This window comes from Clinocottus analis, unplaced genomic scaffold, assembly GCF_023055335.1.
Source record: "Clinocottus analis isolate CAN_PGR_092001 unplaced genomic scaffold, fCliAna1.0.p SCAF_4, whole genome shotgun sequence".
NCBI classification, from domain to species: domain Eukaryota; kingdom Metazoa; phylum Chordata; class Actinopteri; order Perciformes; family Cottidae; genus Clinocottus; species Clinocottus analis.
Window position 1 is genome coordinate 16,537,048 of NW_027176153.1, and position 6,000 is coordinate 16,543,047.

A 6,000-nucleotide genomic window follows, 5' to 3' on the forward strand; every position below is an offset into this window, starting at 1 on the left:
GCATTTGAAGCAAGTAAACAAGTTTCAGCTTTCCTCGCGTTCCATAATCCTCCCATTAAAGTGTAACACCAGCAGTTCCAGGCAGCAAATCAAACAGATCGTTATCTGCATCCACCTACATTGTGTGCATGTATTAACCTTTAATAGGAAGCTAAATATTAGCAAACCATGATTTAAAAAAAGATGGGGACGATAAAGTTCAATAGGAACGTACATTTCTTATATTTCACGTTCATTTTCATGGTTCCAGAAAAAGATTGGGAAGTGAGTGCTTTGAAGATTACAGGGGGGGAGGGGAGGATGTCTCAGCAGCACACTCTTGTGGACAAATTCTGGTTGTGGGTCTCTTTGCGCGCATCTGTGCTGGCTGTGTGACTCCCGAGCCTCTGTGCGCTCTCTGATGAAGCACATCATTACCTGCGAGTCAGAGGCTGCGAGTTCATAATTCATTCCGAGCAGAGGCGGAGGCAGCTATCTGGTGGAAGGCTGCTGCTGCTGCCGCTGCCACAGCTGTCTGTAAAGAGAGCTTCCAGGAGGCTAAGCAGCAGAGGATACAGCAGCCAGACAAACACTCAGGGCTTATGACCTGCATAGCGTTTTGTGCTGCAGGATCGTGAGGTGACAGGTGAGGCATACGGCTCGAGAGTGTGTGCATATATGTGGAGGCAAGACTGCTTCATGGTGGAAAACAGTATAAAGACAGAGCGACCTGTCAGTTTCTTTTTCTTTGTGCAGTGCTTTTGGTTGGGCTTGTGATCCTGTTGATTGTACTTTTTGGTGAGGTGAAAAGGAGGCACACAGTCCTGCTGAGCCCAACACTGGAAGGGAATACTGAATGACCAAATTTTCATTCTGTGTACCCGGTGCCTCCACTGCTGAAAGGAATTGGCTATATGTGTAGGCCTGGGCACAGCTGTGTTTAGCGCAGAATACACACTGGGCTGATCATGAGGGAGACAAGGAGCGAATGAGACCGAGATGAGAGAGAGATGGTTGTGGAAATGCAGACAGACAGACAGACAGATGGCCAGTCATTTGTCACATACACTTCAACCCATATAAAACAGCAGACCAGAAGGGGTAAAAGAAATAATACGTCTGACAGCTTCACCTGAGCACAGACACTGTATTACTAATAAGTAGTTTAGGGGAAGTGTCCTCCTCGATGGTTATGACAGAGAAAGAGAGAGAGAGAGAGAGAGAGAGAGAGACAGAGACAGAGACAGAGACAGCCAGAGCCCTTGGCCTCTTTAAATCACCTCACTGATTCAAAGTTCCTTCAATAATATATACATAAGCCGAGGTCAGGTTTTCTCAGGATTTAGAGCCAGCAGTTATCTCAATCTCAATGCGCCGCACACACTAAGTCGATAAAGCACATTTTGAACATTGCACAGATAATCACTTAAGCTTCTGCGTTGCACAAAACTTTGAAATGTCAAAAATATATCTTACTTGTCATTTCATTTTGTCGATCCCAATCGGATCCTGTGTTATCTAATCTAGAATTATCTTATATTACAGACAGAAATGGAATGCATTAGATTCTACTCAATCTTCTGTCTGTAGTATTCCCACATCAAACATATCAGCAGCACTATACACGGATGTCACCCTCCCCTCTGGGCCATGTGGAGGGCAGGTGCCTGCTTCACGGCCCGGCAGAAAGGCAAGTTGGCAGCCTGACTGTTACCTCCTCCTCCTCTCTGCCTCCGCTGCCAACAACCCTGGCACATCTGTGTCTGTCCAGCATGCTTGGTGCCAACTCCCCTGCTCCCATTGTTCTCCCCTGAATGCACCCAACGCCCATGGGAAAGAAGGCTGAACACAGTGTGGCACAACCGACACAGCCTCTTAGATAATCTCAAGACATGAAAAGATTCTCTTAGCCTAGATTCTAGAAACAGCTTTTTGTTCTGCACCGCAAACAAGGAAAACACCCCATGGAGCTTCAGTTTCTAGAGTTAGACATTCACTGAAGAGAACGCAATCCTGAAAGTGCATCACGACTACGTAATGTATTTGTGAGAAAATATTTTATAATTTACAAAACAGTACATTGCCTTTCATTTATTCTTAACTCCCTTTGGTTGATGTAAATATTTTGGTTGACGGATCTTGTGGTTGATTCTTTTGAAACCATTTGAAATTGCTTGTGTTTTTCACAATCATCCTGATACATCAATAAATCATAATTATTGCATGAGGCTGGAGACAGGTACGGAAACACTTTACGTGTTATTTACATCCATAAGAAAGGACTTTCTGGATTTGTCGCTGTGTGTCTGTACGTGCATATTCCCATTACCAAGTAGAGACGAGGATGTGGCCAATAGCAGATGTATCAGGACCATGCAGGCTGGCAAATTATTCCAAATTGGAGAATCAGTCCCTCTCGCTTTTGATCTTTCTCCAGCCTGCGCTCTAATTTTAGCCCTCTATACTTGGTCTATACTGCACCAGTTTTCATCGTTAATTCTCTCCCGTCTCTACCTGCCTGTTTTGACCTTTGTCTTTCTTTCTTACTTTACTTTATCTGGAGGGTGTGAACATGTTTTGAAACTAAAATGGATTAACACCAAAGGAACGAGAAAAAGGGTTTTGTCGGTTTCGTGTCGGCGTTAGTGGTACACACAATACTTACACGCTTGGGAGATTCCTTATTAATAAGAAAGTGACATTCCCTGCCCCTCATTAAAAAAAAAGCAGAACCCAAACCTTTACTTTTACCAAAGATGTCTTTATTTTCGAGGTCCAAGCTCAAAATGGCAAAGCTATAACCCTAAAAACTTATGCACAGACACACTTAACACAAGCCACTGTCTGCAACAGAAAGCCCCCTGGTGGTGTCCCTCAGGCCGTCTACAAGCACAGATTATGACCCCAGCGAGTCTGGTAGGATTCCTGGCGTGTCAGAGGGTTTAACGACATCTAAATCACTGTCCAAGTCCTCTCAGCTCTTCCAGACTGGCCTGTCTGTCACTTTGTGGCACACAGACACTCACACAGATCGGGTCTCAAAAGCACGTCTAGGGTTGCCTGGGTCCAGACCTTTGAATCCGCTCACTCCACCAAGTTTGAGTGTAACAAGCACAATTCTGTCTGAAATCTAGTAGCTATAAGAAGAACAGAGAAAAGGGATTCGAGCAAAGACAGTGTTATGGACCAGCTCTTTTCTCTGTGACAGTAATTCATATCTGTTTGTAATGGTTTCAACCAGCGTTAATCAGATAATAGAGAAAAGTGTCCATCACAGTGTCCTTTAGGTCAAAGTTATGCCTTGAAATTGCTGGTTATGTTTGACTGAAGGTCTTAAATTACAATTGTATAAAAGAGAGAAATCCTCACATTTGAGGAGCAGGTATCATTTTGCTTGTTGATGTTAATTAATCATTTGTTGACAAATCAAAGAATTCATTCAGCACTCCCTTTACAGATGTGCTTGTGGTAGCAATAGTGTGAACGTTGGCTGTGGTTTTTATTATTATTATTTTTTCAAACATATATAAGAAAACACTTACAGCTTATTGTTGTATTAGCTCTGGCTCTCATGCAATTCTTTTTTCATTGTGCAAAGTAGAGTCTGGTGGGAGCCCATACAAATAATGCACTCACACACACTGCTCCAACACACATTACGCACAAAAACAGGGCACACAGGCAAACTCCTGCTCCATGCAGCGATTTGTTTGATTTACAGTGTGGGCAGCTCCCAAAAGGGAGGTTTAAATTAATGGGGTAATTATACGCTGGAAAAAGAAAGCAGTCACATTCAGATTTATGTGCACACATGTGCACACACGCACACACACACACACACGCACACAGTATCCCTGATGGGGCAGATTGCATCTTTGCCCCAAGGACAACCACTCCTCTGCCTCTTCTCTCTGGTCCTCATGCACCTTCCTTAGATCTCAGCTCCTCGAGCTGCTGCAGGGACAAGTTATGTTCCACGGTCAGCCACTCTCTCTTCTTATCTGCCTGCCAGACGTTGGCTGACCCAGTGCCAGCATCAGTCTTTATGTTCAAGTGCAGACTCTCTGGGGAGCTGCAAACACTACTGTGCAGCGTCAACAGAGGCACTCCTTCAAAACAAAACGCACACACACACACATTCCTGCACAAAAAGCCACCGAAACGAACAAAGGCCATGTATCAACATGTGGCATACTGTCATAGTAAATTCAGTCAAGAGGAAGCGTGCATGTTGTTGGTGGTGAAACCCCAGAGGAGGAGCTGCCTTCATCAGTTATAGAGGTAGAAGAGGAGAGAGCAGTTGCAGGAGCTCCCATCCTCCCCCATCATACCAAACAGCATTTAGGAGGAGCTCAGCTTAAAAGACTGCCAGAGTAAACTGGATGTTTGTAATTCTGAATTTATTTTTGTGACCGCATATTTATAAATTAGGTTTGAAACTTCTGAATTAGGAACAATATGTATACGTAAATGTTTTTTGTTTGACAGTGTTTAATAGCGCTGAGTCAGCCTGAGATGATGAGACAAGGATAATCCACCAGCTGAAAAACGATCAGGCACTTGTTTCTCATGGTTTGAAAATGCTTGTGTTTGTGAGCATGGGTTTCTGCATTCGTACATGTGTATTCATTTATATATTTGTGGTTGTTCATTGGAAAACATGTAATGCCCACCCAGAGGTAATGATGCGGTGCTCTCCACCTCGAGGCCCACAGATGCGCAGCAGAAGGCAGCTGGGCTTCAGCTGAGACAGCACTTTCTCTCAATCTGACTAAGTCAATCTCTTTCGCTCCCGCTCTCTCTAATCCAAACTTTAGGAACATCATATTGTGCTTCCACCGTATTCCTCCATGCGGCAGCCATATTATTTTCTCTGATCAAATTCAGTTGACATAAAGCTTGATGAAAATGCAGAGGTGTCAAATAATGCTCAAATTACCATGTGATAGTGTGGGAGCAGGTAGAAGCGAGTTGAAGCAGGGAGCAGAGCGAGGGACAGCAAGTAATGGAGCGAGAGAGTAGCTTAGAGCAATACCAAAAAGGAGAACGGCAAAGCTTTAAGTCTCCAGGGAATTTGAAAGCCACAGAAATCCAGTTGCGGATATTAAGAGGCTTAATCCAAGCGCTTGGTGAGGCTGAGTTTTGCTGTGTGGGCCCCATCACTATCATCCTCGACAGAGGTTAAAGAGGAGACGAGGAGGGATAAGAAAGAGAGGGAGAGAAGGCAGGTGGGAGCGAAGACGAGAATAGGGAACCGTGTATCATTAGAACAGCCTTGCATACGTTTAAAGGAGAATTAAACACTGACATTGTGCCGCGGGTGTTTGTGTGTATACAGGTGGTAGGATACCCTTACAGTGACTGTTTCTCAACTCGTGTGAAAATCTGCTCAAACAGCATGTTGGATGCAGTCAAAGCCAAGAGCATGTGTCAGACGTGAGTAGGGGGATCAGAGCTCATGATTCATTCATTCCATATTTGGACATCGCTAAGTGATCCGACTCTAGTGCACGAGGCAGGATGACATAAAGCAACACATGCTGAGATGAAACTCATTATCATGAAGCTGCAGATGAGAGGAGAGGAGAGGCAGGGGATAAGAGAAATCCTTACAGCCTCATGGTGTTCTTCTCTTCTCTTTAACATTCCTGCTTCATCTGATGTGAATGTTTTAGTATAATAAAATGCTTCCTTGATGTGAATTCTACAAAACCCAGAAACCCCACAGCATTTGTGCACAGCAGTGCAGCTGCACTTTGGCGTTACAGTCTTGGCTCCAAAAACATAATGTGTGTCCACAGTGATCATTCCAATGTACTTAATGGCCCCAAATGCTTTTCTCCCAGTTTAGAGATTATATATCCCACTGGGGCGTCAGATAGTTGTGTTTTGTATGCAGAGCAATAATTGCTTTGCAGGGCAATTATGGTGGATTGTTCTTTTTGATTCTAGGAAACATGTTGCAGGCTGTCATAAGTTATTCAATTAAAGTAGTTATTTTTATCCGTCTCTTTCTATTTT

At 43.9% G+C, this 6,000-nt stretch overlaps 1 protein-coding gene across 1 annotated transcript in view; it reads left to right on the plus strand.

The window, feature by feature from the left end:
• znf385a (zinc finger protein 385A) overlaps positions 1-6,000 on the plus strand; it is a 50,266-nt gene that overhangs the window by 19,689 nt on the left and 24,577 nt on the right. The gene's annotated exons all lie outside the window — the stretch shown is intronic.